The sequence below is a fragment of the Panulirus ornatus genome, chromosome 1, assembly GCF_036320965.1.
Source record: "Panulirus ornatus isolate Po-2019 chromosome 1, ASM3632096v1, whole genome shotgun sequence".
Taxonomy (NCBI): Eukaryota; Metazoa; Arthropoda; class Malacostraca; order Decapoda; family Palinuridae; genus Panulirus; species Panulirus ornatus.
Window position 1 is genome coordinate 13804774 of NC_092224.1, and position 22700 is coordinate 13827473.

Consider the following 22700-nt stretch of genomic DNA (forward strand, 5'->3'; position numbering starts at 1 on the left):
CTTGAAGGTCCATTGGGCAAGCTCACGGCTCTCGTATTTACATCATAACTGTATTGGAACCGCTGGGAATCTCGAACCTGTGATTCACAGTGAGTGAACCCTGGTGTCTCGCTCTGATAACAGAGCTGTTCTGGTGAGGGTGGAGGTGACGGTTACGGACTTACTAATGATTATCCATACAATAATCATCGAGGGATTTAATTACATCCAATAGAATTGCCATATTTGACTGGCGGTTAACATGTTTACCTCACGATTTTGGGCTGTTCCAAGCTTTATTTAGTTTCTGGATTATATTGTTACAGTCGATAGTGGCCACTACCTCGAAAGGGAACCTGGCATCTCTCTCTTTGTGAATGATGAAATAGCTGTTAAGGGAGAAACTAGGCAACATGAGCTAGATTTCTTTTGTTTGTCTCCTCACTAGTTATATGTAACAGACTACATTGCCCTTATACAACAACCACAGAGAGTCGGGTAGCAGAGTGATGCTTTACCTTTTAAAGGTCTCTGAAAATTGAGAATAAACACTGGAGAGTGAGTCCATATCCCTCATAGGTAAGCAATAAAAGGATCCGTTACACTATTTTCATTAATTCTGTATAAAGAGAGAGAGAGAGAGAGAGAGAGAGAGAGAGAGAGAGAGAGAGAGAGAGAGAGAGAGAGAGAGAGAGAGAGAGAGAGACTGATGGTGTTGCTTGATTAGGATAAACATACAGGACGAGCATGAACATTATTGCAGACATATGATAGATTAGCCGTAATTACATCTAATGTGATGTCCATCTCCCACAGGCAACGAAAACCTGCTGAATCCTTGTGGGAGCAGAATGGACGAGGTTTCTGTGCAGACATGGACGGCGACGAAGGCTGTCCCGTGCCTCGCGTGCAGCGTCCATGATGCCTCGTCGGTTCCTGGCCCCACCCATGTTCCATTCCCGGCACAAAATTGCCTACAGCTTCTCTATAGGGTTCATGTCTCACCCTTTCCTGAGCCAATCCAAGAGATGAGTTTCCGGGTGAGCACGAAGCTCTTGCGTATTGAGGACTCATCCAACAGAGCTGGATGACATTTGGTTCTAGGACGGCCATGACACGAACAGAAGGAAGAAGAACATCCTCTAATATTTCAGTGTATTGCTGGCTGTGAAAGCGACCTTCACTTTCTACCAGCTCGCCAGGCCAATGTGTCGACATCCAACCTGGCAATGACACTTGCACTCTGCCACTGTGCCTGAAGCTGGGAGATATTCTCATAACATTAACGGGTATTGCGAGGGCGCCACCACAGTCTTGAACCTGCCTCACCGGAGGTAAACATATTTTCATGTGTAAAGATCACGTCTTCCTAGTGATCTTCTCCCAGTCCTAAATGCTGTGGGGCAAGTTCAAGGCGTGCTTGCCTGTGTGCTTGGTTCAGTTTCTCTTTCTCAGCAGGAATGTAGGAGCTGTTCCTGGAGACGGTGTCTGGTGGTGTGTCTGATGGCTGTGGCTGACGGGTCACGTGGACAGCAGACGTCATGGGTCTGCTGTCCCACACTACCTGGCCCTTCCGTTCATCCTCCTCTCGCGTCCTGCACCGAGGTCGTCCACTTCGTGGTCGTGTCCGCCCGAGCCTTCCTTCTGCCATCTTCTTATCCACCACCACCTCCGCCGTCGCCGCCGCGCGCTGCTCTCTGAAAAGGCCGTCGTCAGCAGCAGTTCTGGCCACTGGTGTCCCAAGCTCCCACGTTACAATCATGAGGGCCCGGCTGGTGATGACGTCAACAACAGGAGCGGCCATCTTTAGAGGGAATAATATATCAACAAAGTAGTCATTATAATATCTTAAGCAATTATGTGGCAAATTATGATAATCAAGCACAGGAGCTAATTACACACACTAGTAAGAAAAACTTAGCATGGACTCGAGAACACTAGTGAAGGGCCACGTGACCTTTTACCCTCTTGCCCTTGAAGACGGGAGACGTGCCACTTCTTCGTCAGGTGCACTTTCAAATACGCATCTTCTCCTCCCGTAGGCAAAACTACTGTCCACCGAGTACAGACACCTAAGTTTCCTATCAAGTGTTAACAATACCGAACGTTGTTGATGTTATGTGCTGTTGTCAACTAATCTACCATGATCGTATCTTTAGTCACACAGTATCCAAACAAGTACGTGAAGACATTACGTGCTCTTGTGTGGCGGGAAATTTAAAAGGCTGACTGACACCTCTTCCACTGCGTATGGCCGAGAAAGCTGCCAAGTACCCGTAATGTGACCTCTTTTCATAGGCAAGAGTGACCCTTACTAAGCATGGCTTCCCCTCCTAAGTTATATAGTATGAAGATAACCCACACTCAAATTGACACACACACACACACACACACACACACACACACAATGACGGAACTGCGATCACAAAACGTTTCAGGTTAAGGAGAGCCAAATTTTTTATCCATTGAATATTCCGTCACTTCAGTAATTCAGAAAGACACGAGTATATCAACAATAACACACATCTAGAACTGTCAGTATTCCTGAAACATGACAGGAAACTTAAAGTGTTTGTATTTTGCTCAATTAAGTTTTATTCTTATATTGATCTTATGAATGTATGGCCACCTCACAATCGGGAAACTGTATACTCCTGAATTTCCCCGTAACATTGTATGATTTTCGACAATACTTATTGACTTCAGTCCAGCAGAACATGTAAATAAGACTTCACTGAGGGCCGTAGCTTGGGAAAAAGATCTACCTGGGATGGCTGCTACATATCTACATGGGTGTGGGAAATCGACTATATAAACAGACCTAACCGAATACGACTTAACTAAACCTACCCAGAATGCATTAAAACCAGGGCGGAGTTGACAAGATATTGGAATGAATCACCAATTTGATTTGTGCCGGTAACCACGGCAAATTTATTGTGCCGACCCATGCTCATCCTGAGAGCGGTAGCGCAAAAGGATTACCGGGGTCACAAAGATCTTATGTCTGACCACTCGCCAATAATGGTTATGATACATATGATACATATGATACATATGATACATATCGCTATTGTCAGCTTACCTGGTGTCTGACTGAAAAGAAACAGATTGATAGTGAAACAAGAACATCAAAATAGGTTTATAGATCGTGTCTCTCTGACTGGTACAAAGATTATGATCTCACAAATGTACAAGCTTTTAATATCAATCTTGAGACTTAACTTCTTTTCGCATGAATCACTGAAAGACGACAGAAACTATCTCAAGGTCACAGGATCGTTTAGTTACGACGATCCCTCCAGAACCCGATGGCATAAGAGCAACAAAAACCCATTAACAAAAGCTTGTCCCACTGACCTAATACTGAGGACAGTCAGGTGGCGCGTCTTGCACAGGAGCTCCACAGTACATGAGATACAGGTGAGTTGTGTGAGGCAGCGCTGGTAAGTCCGTAGCCGTCACTTCCACCCTCACCAGACCAGCTGTTACCGGAGCGAGACACCGGGGTTCGCTGACTATGAAGCACTGCTTCGTGATTCACAGCAGTACCGATACCATCATGATTCGAACACGAGAGCCGTGAGCTCGTCAGTGAACCTTCAAGATTTTAGTTAGTGTCTGTGCAAGGTGACTGCGGTGACGGACGTCGGTCAGAGGCGGTCAAGTCTTAGTGGTGTGGTGCTGGTGTGGTCGGAATGTGTTCGTGTCGCTTTGCTAACGATGAGGCGACTGCAGCTCGCACATAGGCCTCTCGAGAGACTTTACTTGTTGCTTCGGTCGGAAAACCCTCACTGGTTCACCGTTAAAGGTATCTACTTTGTGTATCTCTTTCTCAATAAGATTCATCGGAGGTAAACACTCTCGTGTGAGGATGGTAGGTCCAGTGAGGCGTGATCCAAGTATCAAGCTGGGGAGGTGGGTGGGGAGGGAGAGAGAGAGAGAGAGGTAATGTTGACCTGCTGGCGGCTCGAGAGCGCCGCTGACACGCGTCCTACACCATCAAGGGTTGGGCGGGTATCGTGTGTGGAGGTTGAGGTGGGTGTGGAGACTATGATGGAGGCTCTGGTGAATGTGAAGACTGGTGGGTGTGGAAGTTGCAGTGAGTGTGGAGGCTGGGGTGGCTGTGGGGGCTGGGGCGGATGTGGAGGTTGGGGGGGGGTGTGGAGTCTGGTGTAGGTGTTGAGGCCAGGATGGGTGTGGAAAACGAGGTGGGTGTGGAGGCTGGGTTGTGTGTGAAGAATGGAGTGAGTGTGGAGGCAGGGGTGGGTGTGGTGTCAGGGTGGGTTTGGAAGCTGGGGTGAGTGTGAAGGCAGGGATGAATGTTGAGGCCATGGTAGGCGTGGAGTCCGGGATGGGTAGATGATAGATAGATAGATAGATAACGGTTTACTGGATTCAGGCAATCATTCGGCTGAAAATATTGAAAATACACGTTTGAGGAATTGCATGACTGGGTGGGGGTAATAGTAGTAACTAGTTTAATTGATCACAACAGAATTTAACATCAAGGTTGGGGCTGGATACTTCTACATCTTGGACAAGCACATGAGTGAAGTCTACCCACACATTACAGGAAGTTTTAAAGAGCAAATCTTATGGTTTATACATTATACATTGTGTGATGATTAGTTGAACATTGTCATGTAAAGTTACATACTGGTTGAACTGCGGTAATGTTGTGTTGACATATACGGTATATCTAATGATAAACATTCAAGTGATGAATATCTTCACGTTGTTTACGTTACAGTAATAAAGCAGTTGACGTACACATAACAATGGGAGAACTAAGCTATTCTCATACTTAGCTGTGCGCTTGTTCATGGATTGTTTGACATTTACACTTAGTAGGTATAGGATGATTCTTGTATCTGTACGAGCACTGGTTGGTACAAGGGGATTGAGGTGCTGGTGTGTTCAGCTGGGTCGCAACTCCAACGGTAGGTATGGGTCTGTGTCACGTTGCTCACAATGAGGCGACCGCACCTCCCACTTAGGCATACCAAGAGAATCTCACTAGTTATTTCACAAATTCAATGGAGGAAGACACACTTGTGTGAAGATGGTGGGTCCAGTGAGGCATAGTCCTAGTATCAAGCAGGTGGGTAGGGGCAGAGTTCATGTCCACATATTGACCTGTTGGTGACTTAACCCATCGAGGATTGAACGAGTATCTTGTGTGGAGGCTGGGGTGGGTGCAGATGACTGTGGTGAGTATGGGAACTGTGGTGGGTGTGAAGGCTGTGGTATGTGTGGAGGCTGTAGTTGGTGTAGAGGCTGTGGTGATGTGGAGGCCGGGGTGGGAGCGAAGGCGAGGGTAGGTGCGGAAACAGCGTCATGGAAGCTGTGGTGAGTGTGGAGGCTGTGGTGAGTGTGGAGACTCGGGCGTGTGAAGGCTTTTGTAGGCTTTGATGATGTGGAGGTCGGGGTATGTCAGGAGGCTGTAGTGCCTGTGGGTGTGGAGGCCTGGGTGGGTATGGAGGTTGGGGTGGGTATGGAGGTTGGGGTGGGTATGGAGGTTGGGGTGGGTATGGAGGTTGGGGTGGGTATGCAAGCTGTGTAAAATAGATGTGGAGGTTTTGGCGGATGTTGAGGCCTGAGTGGGTGTCGAGGCTGGGGTGGATGTAGGGGTAAGGTATGTGCCTGACCACCTCGTAAATTTTACCTGACATACACACCGTCCTTGAGCAGGGAGACCACAGGGTATCATCTACACATGATAATCAATTGCAGTAATCATGTTTCTCTCAAGAGTACTTATGAGAGCATCATCTATTTGCATTGAAATACTGAATGCGCAACAGAGCATTATTCCTAACCGTCGAGCGCTGTTTGCACGATTATATTTGAGCCCAGAAACAAACTGCAGTTGGTTAACGGTTGGGAAGCAGTTTGAAGGTGCTAGTTAACACTTTGGACGAATCCTCAGCCATAACCTCGTCCTGTGATCACTATAATTTCGGTGAAAAGATCTCGCTTCTCCATGTAACACTACAGTATCCGAGTGTTGTCTGTAATGTACAGTGCATGTGCTAGAGATGGTTCATCGTCCCTCACTGTACTGAGCATGTTGTTGTGGAGGTTCCTCCTCCCTTCCTGTACCATATAGGTATCTGGGGAGATCCCTCGTCCCCTCCTCTATCTGGGGAGGTCCTTTGGTCTGCTTCTGAACTGTACACGTATCTTAGGGGGGATTCCTCGTCCCTCTGTTGTACTATACACGTGTCTGGGGGAAGTCCCTGGTCCCCGGCTGTGCCATACACATATCTAGGGGAGGTCCCGCGTGCCCTGCTGGACTGTAAACTAATCTAGAGGAGTTATCTTCCTCCCATGCTTTACTGTACCCGTGTCTGGGGGAATTTCCTCGTCCCCTTCTACACTGTATACGTTTCTGGGGAAGCTCCCTCGTCCCCTGCTGTACTATACACATATCTGGGAAGGGTCCCTCGTCCCCTGCTATACTATACACATATCTGGGGAAGATCCCTCACCGCTTGCTGTACTACACACATATCTGGGGGCGGGGGTCCGCATTCCATGCTATACTGTACACGTGTCTGGCGAAGTCCTACATCCCATGCTGTGCTGTGCTGTACACGTGTCTGGGGGTGGTCTCTTGCCCCTACTGTACTGTACATTAGAAAGACAACTTGACATGTCCGCCAAATCCGTCCCGGATGAACCAAGAACTGATGATAATGTTCTGCTGGCGGCAGCTGAGAGGAACAGTCTTATTCGTCAAGCAAGACGTGTGGCTTCCTGTCTTCATGGTTAAGCCTCTCTCTCTCTCTCTCTCTCTCTCTCTCTCTCTCTCTCTCTCTCTCTCTCTCTCTCTCTCCCCGCTGGACTCGAGGGCGTCATCCATAACTTTCTGGACTTGTTCACATGATCATTACTTTCTATCAACATCAGTATTCACCTGCTTCCCTTTGAAAAAGGACGAGTTTCTTCTTTCCCTTAGAGTTGGTCCTTTCCACACTGTTGAGCGATACAACATTTTCTTTTTTGCCCCATTAACTAATTCAGATTGTCTGCCTCATGACTCTCATTATCTACAACTCTTGTAAACTGTCCTTTGTTCCTCCGGTTGTACATCTCAGTCTCACTGAAGATCCCAGTTCACTGTACAGAATCTGTTGTTTATCTCTCCTACATTTCTGAGTCTTTATGATTCAAATTGTTTTTATTTGTACAGTGCCCACGTTGTGCACTAAGAATGTTAGCAGCACATGTACGTACATTCTTCATGTACTACACTACAGTTTATTTCTTATGCCTCATTTTGTCAGCCAGGGAGACCAGATATGGAGGGGAGTACTGTGTCTGGTGGGGTGCGATCCTCTTCCTCACTACTGGCCCACCTCACCCACCACTGGCCCACCTCACCCTCCATTGGTTCACCTCACCCTCCATTGGCTCACCTCACCCACTTCTGACCCACCGCACCCACCACTGGCCCACCTTACCCTCCATTGGTCCACCTCACCCACCACTGGCCCACCGCACCCACCACTATCATTGTGTGATGTTAGAAACCGGAAGTTGTAACTAAACCTAAAGCTGCAGATGTGATGGGTTTAGTAGGTTGTGGTGGTTGTGGAGTCTGGTCGATGCAATGTTTGTGGTGGGTGTGTTGGCAGTGTAGGTTATGGAGTACTCTAGCGGATGTGGTGTGTGTGTGTGTGTGTGTGTGTGTGTGTGTGTGTGTGTATGTATCCACTTACGAGGGAAGACATAGTACAAATTTATAAGGTTAAGAGGCGGGGCAACACGAGTGCACAACGCTTTTACCCTTAACACACACACACACACACACATACACACACACACATACACGCACACACACACACACACACACACACACACACACACACACCTCAGCCTGTGCCAGTTACCCATTCATCAGCCAGTCCCAAGGGAGAGGATAAACGGCTGGAATGGCTGTGGGATGGCTACCCTCTTCGATAATTATCGAACCCGGGCGTACTAGGCGGGTTACTCATAACGCTGCTGACTCTATTAAGAAGGCCGGCGTAAACACCTATTTCTTCTATGCAGGATGAGGGTCTTCCACTCGTGGGACCCCATCTTTCGGACATTCTCAACTGCCATACAACTTCTGACATTCATGTATGCTCTTTCCATTAACCAGGTCCTTAGTCATTTTCTTCCATTCCTCCATCGTTCTTGTGATATGAGAGTATTTCCGAACGTCTTTTCCAACAATATTCTTCCTCAAGTTTATGTTATCTGGTTGTTCTATCCCCACATCTCTCGAAGAACTTACTGTTCACTGTCTACGTCATGAGTCTAATTTGAAAATCTAAAGGTCGTAATCAGGTCACACCTCACTCTTGCTTCCTCCAAGGTGAGCAAATCTAAGGTTTCTAGCTTTTTACTGTAACTCGACTCTCTGAATCCTGGAATCATCTTTGCGTTTTTTCCTCCTCTGGACATTCTCTATAAACTCTTTATACTACATTATGTGTTGTGACCAAACCGGAGAAGCATATTCTAGTGTTGGTCTTATGAACAGCTTGCTAAATATTTCGTTATCCATATTCTTGATTGCTATTCTAATATTTGCCAGCAGACAATGCGTCTCTTTTTTTTTCCTAATGAGGAACTCTGTCGACAGGTAAGTGAGAATGCCAACTCTCTTGCCCTTCTCACACACAGATTCCTGAAGCTTACTTATTTCCTGCTAAATAATAATCACATTGAGGCCTATTTTCATACTGTCTCACCCTCATTACTTTACATTTGCCGGGGTTCAATTTCATCAGCCATGTATCAGACCAACTTCGTAGTCTTTCTAGGTACCCTTACAAGTTGAAGCAATCCTCCGCTCATTTCACTTCCCTCATGACTTTTGTTTCATCTGCAAACATAGAATGGTAGGAATCCATACCTTTGGGTTATACATCTATATTGATCAAGAAGAGTATTAGTCCCAGAACATCAACCTGTGGCACTCCACTGGCCACCTCGATCCATTTGAAAAAGGCTGCTCTGAAATGCTTTTCTGTGTGTGTGTATGTGTGTACACATAAGAATGAAGATATGATACATATACTCAAGAGAGGAGGCAACAACAAGAGCGTAAAACTATCTCCCCGAAACTTGTAAATAGTAATAAAATGGAACCGTGGAAGCGGAAGTGAGCCATAGGGTGGGTGAGGGTGCTAAGGGTCTGGGAGCGATGAAGAATGTGAGGAAAGAGAGAATGTTATCTAGAAGGGTGAAAATGGACATCTTTGAAGGAACAATATCATACGGATGAGTGGCATGGGCACGAATTGTGAGGAGGAGGATCGATGTCTTGGAAATGAAATGTCTGAGGAAAACGTGTGTGAGGTGGTTTGATCGAGTAAGTACTGAAAGGGTTATAGAGATATGTGGTAATAAAATGGGTGAGGTTAAGATAGCAGAAGAGGATGTGCTGAAATGGTTTGGACGTATGGATAGAATGAGTGAGGAAAGGATGACAAATAGGATTTATGTGTCAGAAGTGGTAGGAACAAGGAGAACGAGGAGACCAAGTGGGAATTGGTAGGATGCAGTGAAAATATTGTGGGCGATCTAGGCCTGAACATATAGGAGTGAAAGGCATGCACGGGATAGAGTGAACTGGAACGTTGTGGAATACTGGGGTCGATTTATCGTCAATTGACTGAACCAGGTCATGTGAAAGATCAGGGGAAAACCATGGAAAGGTCTGTGGTTCTTGGTTGTGGAGAGGGAGCTGTGATTTCGGTGAATTACAAATGACAGCACGAGAATGGATGAGCGTATTCTCAATCACCAGTCTTTTATTTAGCACACAGCTCCACAAGCACTTCACCATTTCTATTCATGGCACTGAATACCCCATGTACACCAGTTATACCTTCAACTGCCACGTTACTTACCTTCGCATTTAAATCACCATCACTAAAACCCGGTCTCTTACATCAAACTGTTGACACACTTACTGAGCTGTTCCTAAAACACTTGCCCCTTATGATCTTTCTTCTCAGGGACAGGTGTATAAGTACCGGTGATCACCCATTTCTCGCCATCCACTTCCAGCTTTACCCACATCAATCTTGAATTTACTTCCTTGCGTTCTACCACACAGTCCCACAACTCCTACTTCAGGAGTAGTGCTGCCCCTTCCTTAACCCCTTTTCTCTCACTAACCTCTGACTTTACTCCTAAGACATTTCAAAATCATTCTTCCCCTTTACCTTGAGCTTTGTTTCAATGAACCAGAACATCCAGGTTTTTTTCCTCAAACATACTACCTACCTTTCCTTTCTACTCATCTTGGTTACATCCAAACACATTCAGACACCCAGTCTGAGCCTTCGGGGAGGGTGAACACACTCTGTCTGGCTCCTTCTTCTATTTCCTCTTTTAAAAATTGAAATACAAGAAGTGGAGGGTTTTTAGCTACCCCAACTCCCGCCTCCTTTAGTCACCTTCTACGACTCGCGGGGAGTACGGAGGTAGAATTCTTTCTCACATACCTGTAAAAACGATTAGACAACTGTTTTTATTTGATTCTGAATTTTTCAAATTATCTAATCACTTTTTATGTGGCTAGGGAGGTTGTATAAGATATCTCCAAGGGTTGTCGCAACTTGTAGATTTGAATCCACCAAATCATCTTCAGGCGCTTGTGGAAAGGTCAGTGGAGCAGCTGGGAATGACTATGGGCAGCTGAGTGAGACTGGGTAATACCAGTAGGCGGACGTGCATGTACCGCTGCGCTGCGTTACAACCAATAAAGAACTCAAATGATCAGATTATGAAGCTCGGAGAGAAAAGTTAGTGGCGTAGACGAGGACATCTGTGAGGAGATGATGCTGAAGTTTTAAGTGTGTTGATACTGGAAGATCCGGAGGTGCCACTACTACAAGCCAGGGATGTGGAGGATACCTTAGAAAATAGTGATACAGACTCAGTGGAAGTGAGGAACTAAACATGTATATACCTCGTGGACGAGATGGAATCTCACCATTTGTATTCATAGAATGGGCGGAGACCAATGACAGGCCACTAGTGATTTTGTTTTAAAATCTTCCTCAATAAGGGTAATGTTCCAGCAGACTGGAGCCGATGGAATACCAATATTCAAGAAATACACGATACAAATATCATGCAGAATATCCCACTACCCTTAGTAAAATAGATGATGGTCAACAAGTCAATTCGTTGCCAACATACATAGCTTTTTTTTATTGGGTTTTTCAATGGAAACCTAGATAGCTTTTTATCAATATCCTCATCAGAAACCTTTGCTGCTTCTCAGAAAGAAAACCTTAGGTAAAGAGGTTGCATGTACAAGTAGCTCTACAGCATTTTTGTTTACCAGTGTCAAATAATATTGCCACAAATGTAGATATCTTGTTGGTACCAAACTCTGAGTGAATTGATCCTTTTTGAAGAAACGCGCACTTCAGCCACTGTAGGTGAAGTGTGTCCAGCTGTTTAAAAGTGAAGTGACTGACGTACAGACAGCAGGGTCAAGTCCACAGAGGACGCAGGGAACGTTCCGTTCAAACGTTATCTGCTTCGTGGGAAGGAACAAGATACTTTCTTTTCTTCGCGGAAAACCCAACAGTAATTCAAGAACAGTGAGGAGTTTACGTAGGAGTTTCTCTCAGAGCGGAATGATATAAAGGTCAATGAAAATAGTCATGTGAAGGCAGAATTGGCGATTTCATACTGAAATTTGCATAGACAGGCATTCATGGCGTTTTATCTGAACATCCAGGCTCTACTTATTACCTATTTATGCACACGGGAAGAAAGCTTTATACTCAAGGAGCCCCGCCTCTTATCCTTGGTTTCCTTTTTATCATATATCTTTTTGATTTTCGAGAGGCGGTCACATTTACTTCCCTTTGGCTCGGCTTGAGTCCACACCATGTGGCTGAAGAAATGCTGTACAACCCAAGGATATGCACTCCACCCACCAATTGCTTTTTTATCGGATTTCGACGACTTTTTTCACCGAAGCCCAACAGATTAGTCATGCACGATCTCTTGCTTCTGCGTCCATGTTCCCTTGAGCTGTGAAATCTGAAATAGAATCCATGTTGCCTCCCGCTCACTTAGCTTCTGCCATGTGAAATATGTCACTATATGGTTTCTGGTCACTTTCCCTGATATCACGGAGGTCACACTCATTACTGGACTCAAGGCTACTTCTAACTCATCTATTCTGTATATTGGTACTCCATCGGCTCCAGTCAGTTGGAATATTACCCTTACTGAGGGAGATTTTAAAAGAAAATCACCGGTGGCCTTACAATGGTCCCCGCCCACTCTATGAATACAAATGTTGAGATCCCATCTCGTCCACGGGCTCCGTGTATGTCTAGTCCCACCATGAGTTCCTCACTTCCACTGGAGTTATATCAGTATTGTCTAAGGTATCTTACACCCCCCTGGCTTGTATAAATGGCACCTTCGGATCTTCCAGTGTCAACATACACTAAAACTTTAGCATCATCTCCTTACATGTGTCCTCGTCTGTGTCACTAACTTCTCTCTTTGAGGTTCCTGATGTGATGTATTGCCCCTTCACAGTTAACTTGTTCCTTATGATATACTTGAGAGACTTTGGTGTTCCTGTGACATATCAACTACGTCGAGGTTAGCGATGCTCACTGTCACTCATTCATTGGCGACGGCAGTAAATACACCCAGCTGCTCACCCTGCTTACGGATTGGTCGATAGACTAGGTATCCAGCTTAGTTGGTATATATATGTATATATATATATATATATATATATATATATATATATATATATATATATATATATATATATATATATATATATTATATACGAACAAAGTGCATATGAACGCGCACCTTCATAGAACATACAAACCTCCAACAGCCAGGATCGAACCCGGGACCCTTGTGCAACAGGCGGGAGCGATACTGCTAGGCTACGATCGCCCCTAATATGGAAATGACTGTTCGAGCGAATACATTTTTCAGAATATCTTTTACAGCAATGATCTACACCTAAGCTTTGGGATTCGCTCTCCCAGTTAGTTTCTGCGAAGTAGGTGTTTAAGTCTTCATATTTTCCTCCTTTATACGTTTTACAGTTTTAAGTCGACTTTTCAAGCATCTCCCTTTATACAGTGTCACAATTGTACGTACAAGACGATCCTTATTTTTCAAAGTAGAAGTTCATACAAAATGTTTTCAGTCTGAAAGTTCAGTACTGAGGGTGGTGTCATAGGTGGCAGATCAGCAGCTCAGATCCTACAGACTTGTGATGGTTGTGGGTGCAGAAGGTTCTCCTGCAGTCATGGTGGCAACGTGTGTCTCTCAGAGGCTCCACTCCCATCTGGATCTAAAGTGTTCTACTTAATGTCCATATAGCTGAAGTCTCCATGTATTACAACTCTACCACCACCCTGAATGGCTACCCATACTACTTTTTGCACCATCCGGATTCTTCCTTTTAATTATTTTCGGCAAAAAGTTGATCTAGTTCCCCCCGATCTTTCTTGGAGGATTGTGTGTCAGAAGGATTATGAAACAGATTCCTTAATATGTTCTGGTTAAAGAGGTCTTTGCTTGCCGTTGGTTTTAACTTTTATTGTTTTGCTCGCCAGCAGAATTACTCAACCCTTCCTCTGTATTCTCACTCCTTATCGTTCTGTTATGATTCCTTTGGCAAGACCACAAGTAACTTGACATCTCTGAGTCTTGTCTCAGCTCTGCCTAGGATGTCTGGCTGACTCGTCTACTCACTCCATAAATTCAAGTTCCCAACCAACCTTCCCCATCAGTCCATAAGCCTCTGTTTACATGATCCTTCGGATGGATCTTCTTCTTATGATTCGTCATGTGTTATCCTGGATGGACATCTGTGCCTTGGTTATCCTTTAGTTTTTTTGCTCTTTCAATTTTCTCCATATTTCTCCAGCTCCTCCCTTGTTTTGTCCCTCTGATAAACCATTAGAATTTTTCATTGTTTACCAGCTTATAGTCATAAATTAAGACTTTCGCACTATTTTCCCCCGTTGTAGATATTACATATAGGGCATTCCATTCTTCCTGCACACTACTTTGCCATTTCCCGCGTTACCATGGAAGCGGCAGAAACAGAAGAAGAAACAGATTCATCCGCTCACATCCATTCTCTAGCTGCCATGTGCAATGCACCGAAACCAGTGCTCCCTATCCACAGCCAGGCCTCACAGACCTTTCCGTGGTTTACCCCGACCGCTTCATTGATAGCCCGTCGTCCCCTGTATACCACATCACTCTAGTTTCCTCTATCCCTTGAACACCGTACATCCTCCTGCATGCTCAGTCCCTATCCCCTCTCAACATCTTTCACTCCATCATACTTCTCCCTCCTCCTTGGTTCCCATTTTCTTTGATCCTTCCACTTCTGACATGTAAACCTTACTTAATCATCCTCTGCTCACTCATCCTCTCCACATAACCAAACCATCTCAATGCACCATCTTCAGCTCTCCCATAGACTCCTCTTACTACCACAACCCTTTCTTACCCCATCATTTCTCATTCGATCAACTTTCCTCGCACAACATAATGTCTTCAAAGATTTCAGTTCTAACAGCCACCATCTTTACATTTTGGTCTAAGACACACGTCTCGCAACCATACAGCATCGACGGGACTATTAAACTTTCAAACTTACTCATCTTTGCCCTCAAAGGCAGTGACCTGTCTTTCCTAATATTCCTCAATGCTATATTTACTCTCACCTTTTGCCATTCTACACTCAGCTTCTCCTGATATCTCATCTCTGAATCCTCTTTTCCCAATTCTCTCACTTGCATCACTCTCTTCCCACCCATATCATATTCCTCTTTTATCAAAGACCCTACAAATCTGTACCCTCGCCTCCAAAGAGTATTAAAGACATCCCACCAGCCCAGCTGCCCTTCTCGTCACTCTCAAAAGTCTCCCCTCTACACACCTGTTAACTAGTACACAATTCAGTAGTGCCACGTTACCATTCTTTCCATTCACTAATTGTATATCCCTCTTTTCAAACCAGGTATTCTTAGTCATCAACCATTTTCAGCACTCATTTCCATGAGCTGTTCACCATTCTCATTCACAACACCAGGTACCCTACATCCCCTTATCTGCCACATTACGTACTCTCGCATTGAAATCACCCATCATTAATACTCGATCCTTTGCATCAAAACTGCTGACACAGTTACCCAGCTGCTCTCAATACATTCGCCTCTGTTTCTTAGTCCTCTTATTCCCAGGTGCATGAGCACCAATAATTACCCACCTCTGGTAATCTACTTCTTTTTACCCACATTAATCTGGGACTCACTTCTTACACTCTCTCACACATTCCCACACCTCCTCCTCCTTCAGCAGAAGTGTTACGCCTTTCTTATCTCTGGCCTTCGTACAAGACGATCCTTTTTTTTTTCGAAGTAGAAGTTCATACAAAATGTCTTCAGTCTGAAAGTTCAGTACTGAGGGTGTCATAGGTGGCAGATCAGCAGCTCTGACCCTACAGACTTGCCTCTTTCTTTAAATTTGTTTCACCCAGAGCCAGAGCATCTACTTCCCTCTCCTAACACATACTACTTATCTCTCCCTTCTTCTCATGCTGGTTACATCCACATAGCATATCAAATGGGGGCTCGAGATACGGACAGAAGTCCACATCAAGACTAGGCCTTAATTCTAACATAGAGAGGTCAGTGGAAGGGAAGTAAAGAACATAAGAGGGACAGCATTTGCGAATTTTGGAGGAAGTGAAAAACTTGTCTTTTAGAATGTGCCAGATCACAATTACTGGGCAAGACATGAGAAGGTAGAGACTTCATAAGTTCCAAGCCACGATTGAGGAAAACGATGGAATGTAGCAAACCTTCCCAACCAAGATAACATCCGCTGTTCGATCATCATAACATTAGGTTCCGACCATAGAAGCAGCGCCCATTCCAGGGAAAGTCAGTAAAGAAGCTGCGCAGGGGTAACCACTGAGCTCTCCCAAAGAGCCAAAGTTGAAACAGAATTGTGGTCAGAGGATCCTAAGGAGGCAGAAATGGTTTATGTTTACTGGGAGGGCTCAGAGGTTAAAAAAGAAAAAGGAGGTCAAGTGTGTGAGAAGAGTGGTCGTGACGATCGAAGAACTCGAGCAGGGTGTTTACATATTGTTCCAGGTCGTTAAGGAGAAAAAAAGAAAAGGCCTCGGCTCGACCGGGATCATCCCGGTTAAAGCCTAACTAATCCTTCCGGTGTATATTGAAATCCTCTGCTAAGAGGATCTCAGCGCCTGGATGTGAAAAGAGGAGAGTTTTGTGGCAGTAAGTCAAATACTCGAACAGTTGTACATGGAGGAATTGCAAGGTGAAAGAAGGTAAAGAGATTTTGAACCAGATGCCATTAAAGTTTGGAGGTTCAAGATCCGCGAGGCGAGCAATAGGTGTTTTTCTATTACAATGGACACAAACTCCACCCTTAGAAGCAGAAACCCTGAAAGTGAGTGTAGTTGGAGATCTGCCAGTGCAGAGAAGCGGCCTTGGACAGATGCATCTTGGAGGGAAGAAAATGATCAGGGGAGGAGGTAATGAGATGATGATCAACAGAAGGAAGGTTACAATATCGACCTAACGACAGCCAATGTTGCAGAAATGGATAGATCAACAGCCAGATCTATGAGGAAGTAGGGTGGATCCCAGTTGCATGATGACGGTCAAGTGGGTATTGGGATCCGCCCAACCCGCTTCGACCAGTGGCGCCGCTCTGAATCACCATCGGAGAACTACTGAGTAGTCTTAAAGCCATGAATTATCAGGTTTTAAAAGGTAAGAAGAAAATATCGAAAAAGAGGTATGTGTGAGTTATGTGTTGTTCAGTGTTGTGTATGAAAAAAAAAGAGTGTGTGGGTTTGGGAGTGGATGCCAGTAATCCACATGTTGTTGAGACAGAGGAAATAGACGGAGATCTAGGCCTGAAATGAGGTACGTAACAAACGTCGCAGTGCTGCCTCAACTGCGCGCGCCGACGCCACTAACCCTGCCGAAACCGCTCTGGTCGGTGGTTGCCTGCCACCCACTACCGCGGAGTAGCACAAACGGGTACCACCAACTCTACATATAAGCCAGATACCCAGTTTATCGACCAGCACCGAGTGGGGGGATATACAGCTGGGTTGACTGCGGACCGACTGGCGCGATCAGGGTTGGAACCCTTGTGGCCTCTATATTTCTACCTTCAACTATAGTCCTGAGGTTCAGGTCTGTGAAAATGATGGCACAGATTTTCTTTGGTGCTGTAGATAGTCACAGATTGTCCCGTCTCTCCTCTCGTGCTCTATCTTTGATGTTTTAGAACTAGGTTTGTGGGGATAAGGATGTCTGGCATGTATTGCTGGTATGGTGTGTGAGTGGTCTTTGAAGAACGTTATGTGTATGGAAGGTTTGCCGTGTATTGTGGGTGTTGTGTGTGTGTGTGTGTGTGTGTGGAAGCTGTGGTGGTTATTATGGCTGTGGTGGGTGTGGTGTGTGTGTGGAGACAGTGGTTCGTGTGGTATCTAAGGAGGCATCGGACGTCATGGCGTGTATAGCATGAATGATCTTGATTTGTTTTTAATCTCAAAAAATTCGTTCAGTTATACATAGACAAAGCATTTCGCTAATAGTGTGGGTAGAGAGTACATGTCTACGGGGATGTGTATATATATATATATATATATATATATATATATATATATATATATATATATATATATATATATATATATATATATTTTCTTTCATACTATTCGCCATTTCCTGCGTTAGCGAGGTAGCGTTAAGAACAGAGGACTGGGCCTTTGAGGGAATATCCTCACCTGGCCTCCTTCTCTGTTCCTTTTTTTGAAAAAAAAAAAAAAAAAACGAGAGGGGAGGATTTCCAGCCCCCCGCTCCCTTCCCTTTTAGTCCCATTCTACGACACGCGAGGAATACGTGGGAAGTATTCTTTCTCCCCTATCCCCAGGGATAGCATTACGTTGTATCTTTCATCTCGCACGTCTGTATGCCAGTGTACGAGCGCTATATCTATAACAGCAAGACGCCGTCAAAGTAAGACGTAGCAGAAATGTACTGTAGTAAGTCGCACGCATCTGAAGGTTTTCATTAAGGCGTCGCAACAAATTACCTGGCAGATCATCAAACTACCAAGATAACACACACCGATCCCCGTCACCACGACTGTCTTGTATACAACTTTGTTGTCAGGTCAAGACAGATGGATGATCGGTTTAGGCGAAAGACGGAGAAAGACGTGATCAGTTGAAGAGTTAAAACGAAGGAATGTGGTAGAGAGCAGAGGTGGACGGAGACAGATCACACCACAAGCTCAACGGACGTGAATCATACCCCAGGCCACACGAGGCATCAGGATCATCAGGATGATTAAGATTCTTGTTAATTTCTCGTTGCTATGAGTACACGTAGCAGTGTCAGACATCACGTGTGCTTGGGCGAGCTTGAGTGGTTGCAACGCCAGTCTGGAGTGTGGTGAGTTTGCTAACCTCCTGAACAATTCAACTTTGCCTCCAATAATTCCACATAAGTGTGAGGCGTCCCTGGTGTTCTCCTCTCGACAGAAATCTACCAGGAGTCCTGGTGCCCTCCTGACGACGACACTGAAAGAGATCGACTGAAGTATTCCGTGGGCAGCAGGTGACGTATGAGGACTGTAAAGTTTCCTCTAGACAGCTGAGACCCTCGTATAAAATCCAGGACGGTTTACGTCGTGTATGAAGGCCGGGTGGGACCGTAAGGCGTCATAGCACCTGGTGTTATCATCCCTCAGGGACAGCTCAGAGCATGTGAGACAGTAGAGACGTGAGTCGGCCTGAACCACAGACTAGCCCAAGTTGCTGTCAACCTGTGCCACTTGTGAACTGTTTGGATGATTATCTATCATTATTATTTATCATAATTAGTATCATCTGGGGGTTAAGGTTTAAGATTATTCTTAATTAGCGTATGTATTTGTCTGCATATTTTTTTTATTTAAGATGAATAACTTGATGTCACATTTTGTCTGGGTTTAATCTTGAGCAAAGCGGGGCACTGGATGGTAACCCTGGGACTCTGAGTGCTGGGTGTGACAATACGTCACTCAAGTACCGAGGGCCAGGCACCACCCGCTCTGTGTCGTGACCAACACCTGTTAACGCCTTCTTACTGGAGACCCTCCTGATAGGGAATCCTACCAACAGAGATGCTTCCGAACAGGGATTCCTCCCTACAGGTATCCCATATTACTAGCCTCCTGTGGGCAGCACTGGTGGGCTCAGCTGCAGACTGCAAGATAATGAGACAATGCCACGGCTCCAGCCTCCGGTTCATAACTCTTTCAACATTGATGAGGTGTCTTCGTGCACCGCCCGGGCGCGCCTGCCCATACCTCATTATCACCACGTCTCAGTCGAGTAATAACTACTAATTTTATGATTTCCTCTCGCCATATACAAGCACAGCACTAAGGGTGGTCAGTGTGTATTGTCACAGAGTAAGTGAATGACGCTCGACGTGTATTGGCGTACGAGAAAATGAGAAGTCTGACGCTTCAGTGGGAGTTTCATGCTGAATGAAAGAATATACGACCGACTGAAATACTTGTTGATTATTCTCTTGTTCGGTATTTTATCATCCATTTTTGTTCTAATGTTATGAGATAATCAATCCTTGTTAATGCTGGTGATCGTAACTTGGTACTAGTGAAAAGCAACTTTGGATTGAAAGCTGGTGGATGGAGGGTTGTGTGAGTCAGAAAAGGGGCGGTATGGCTGCCTCACAGTGGTGGAGGTGCTGCAGGGCAGATGGACCAGACGAGGCAACATAAGAGGGCGGAGGTCCATTAGTGGATCTCTTCTTTCATGCATAAAGTGTCGTGCAGGTTCGTAGTGGGAGCGGGTGGGGGGGAGGTCACTGGGTGACGTCCAGAGCCCTGCTGCTCCTCTTACTCGCAGGTGGGCTGACCAACAGCACACCCACATGATGAGTGAGCAACGTCCCCAGCCGCCCACAGCAGGGGCAGGAGGAGCAGGGCGGGTGTGGGCACACCGGGGCTGGACACTCCGCCCTCTGTATCTCAGTATCAGAGGAGAGGGTGGGCGTGAGGGTGGAGTCAGCCGTCACCCCGGTATTACCCAGTGTGAGGCAGGCTTGGCCTGGCCTGGCCTGGTCTGGCCTGGCTTGGCCCCAGGTAATGTGCCGGCTGCTGGGGTTCCTCTCCCCCATTTGCCCCCTTTGCCCCAGCCTCCCCTGTCCTCTGCTTGCTTTCATCCGTGGCTTTGCGCGTTACTACGTCTTAATCTCCGCAAGATTTTCGAGCTTTGCATATCATTTGCTGTAGGTCTGTACTCGAGCCTCAACATTTCTTCAAAGATTTGATCTTGTAACGTTCTCACTAGGAGTCTGTCAGCAACGCTACTGTACTTAAGGAAGAAATCTTTGTAGTAGTATCGAATAGGTAAATCTTGGGATGAGGTTGGCCTCATGTCTGGACACTCATCACACCCAGAGCTCAGTGGTAACAGAGAGAAATACTGCCATGGGGCTGCGACGTCTGTGGCCAGGGTGTGGGCGGGAGGCGAGCAGCATCAGGCCACAACACCTGCCTCCGTCCCCACGCTCCTGCTCTCACCCCTCACCCTACACACACACACACACACACACACACACACACACACACACACACACACACACACACACACACACACACACACACACACACACACACCACGTACACACACACAGATACACATACATACAAGAACTTTTCCCTTTACAGGAATAACACATTTCCTGAAGACGTTCGTTCTGCTGAACACATTATAGAGAATGAAACAAAATTGGACCACAACAGCTGGCTACTGACCATCGTGTTGGACTGTAATGTTGCTAGCGGTGGTATATGTGTTTGGTTGTTTGTATGATGATAAAGATGACGAGAAATGTGTCGAACCTTACGGCAGTAACATCCATAGCCTCTGGGACGAGCGGGTGGAAGTACGTGAGGTGGCAAAGACGTTCATTCTGGAGGGAAATGTTAGTCCTCGTCATAGACAGAAGCATGACTCGGATAATCAAGATGTCCATCCATCTTGAGGGAAGGGAATGCCAATTTTTTCCCCGGCAGGAGGAAAATCTTCGTCCTTCTCTCCCTGGAAGATGCCAGAGGGTTAAGTCAGATGCAGCAGTAACGAGCACTGATGGTGATGGACAAAAATATCCCGATATTCAACTCTTCATCGAGTATTCATGTAAACAATGATCGACACACGTGATCCAGAAAAAAAAAGACGTCGTGGCATATGATCTGATATGAGCCTCCATGAGTCAGACGTGAGGGTCAACCTGCGTGACCCTACCGGACCTGGCGTACAGCCTGAGCCAACATTGGAGTCTTATCTTGATTCATCATGAAGATCAGGTGTCGATCATCTGATAACATGTAGAAAATCATCAGAGTACGAGAAGAAACGAACATCACCAGACTCACCATAGCAGCAGTGGCAAGACGTGGAGACTGAAGACACACTGAAGGTGATTGTGACCGATAGCGTCCTCTCTAGTGGTTACTCCCACACTGAGGGTGAGTGTGCCCAGTAGCGTCCTCTCCGGTGGTAACCACCACACGGAGGGTGTGACCAGTAGCGTCCTCTCAAGTGGTTGCTCCTACACCGAAGGTGAATGCGACTGGTTCCTGGTGAAAGAGAAAAGAGAGGTGCGTGGACTGTTCCTACATATGAGAAGTGCAAATTGTTGGTAGATATACAAGAGAAAGTGGTAAGAGGTTAAGAGGAAGGTGCAAGGGTTGATAAAGAGGGCAGATAAGAGCTGGGATGAAGGAGTTCCATTGAATTTCAGGGAGAATAGATGTTTTTGAAGCAGAATGACATCGTAAGAAAGCAAGGTAACAAATGGGAACTCAGTGAAAGTGGCAGATTGGAAAGTGGTAATAGGTAATGATGAGGCGAGGAAGAGATGGAACGAGTATTTCAAATGAATGTTGAATGTGTTTGGTGACAGGACAGGATGGCAGATGTAGGATGTTTGGGTCGGGGTAGGTATACGAAGTGAGAGAGTCACGAAAAAAAATGGTTTGGTGAAGAGAAAAAAAGTGGTGAAAGCCTTGCATATGGTGAAATGTGGCAAGGCAGCTGGAGTGGTTGATACTGCAGTTGAATCTCTTAAGAAAGGGGTTGACTGTGTTGTTGTTTGGTTAGTTAGGATTTTTCTGTCCATGAAATTGCCCGATCTCTTGTCTTGCCACTGTCCATAAAAACTTTCATTGGCTTACTTGAGCTTTGTGTTTCTCATAATGTTTTCCAAGCTGATGAAGGTAACTTTTAAAGACAAAAATTTGGTCTTACCAATGGAAACCCTCTTAGTCCGATTCTTAGAAACTCATTTATGGAATATCTTGAGACTGAAGTTCTCACTTCAATCAGTAACCATCCGAAAGTCTGGTTTAAATACGTTTATGATGTGTGGTCCCTGTGGCAATCCTCACAAGATTGTGATGTTTTCTTTAATGAATTAAACAACATCCAACCCACCATCAAATTCAAGATTGAATGGGGAAAAGAAGGCAAACTGCTCATTCTTGATGTGATGCTAAAGAGAGCATCTGATCATTTGTCCTTTAAAATCCAAAGGAAATCTACAAACTCTGAGTTATATTCATT

The 22700-nt window shown here is 45.5% G+C and overlaps 1 long non-coding RNA gene across 1 annotated transcript in view; it reads left to right on the forward strand.

Moving 5' to 3' along the window:
* Positions 1-3622: 3622 nt before the first annotated feature.
* Positions 3623-22700, forward strand: part of LOC139755985 (uncharacterized) — a 120585-nt gene continuing 101507 nt past the window's right edge. Inside the window, exon 1 of the long non-coding RNA XR_011714277.1 lies at positions 3623-3790. This is a non-coding gene — a long non-coding RNA (uncharacterized lncRNA). The remainder of the gene's footprint in view (positions 3791-22700) is intronic.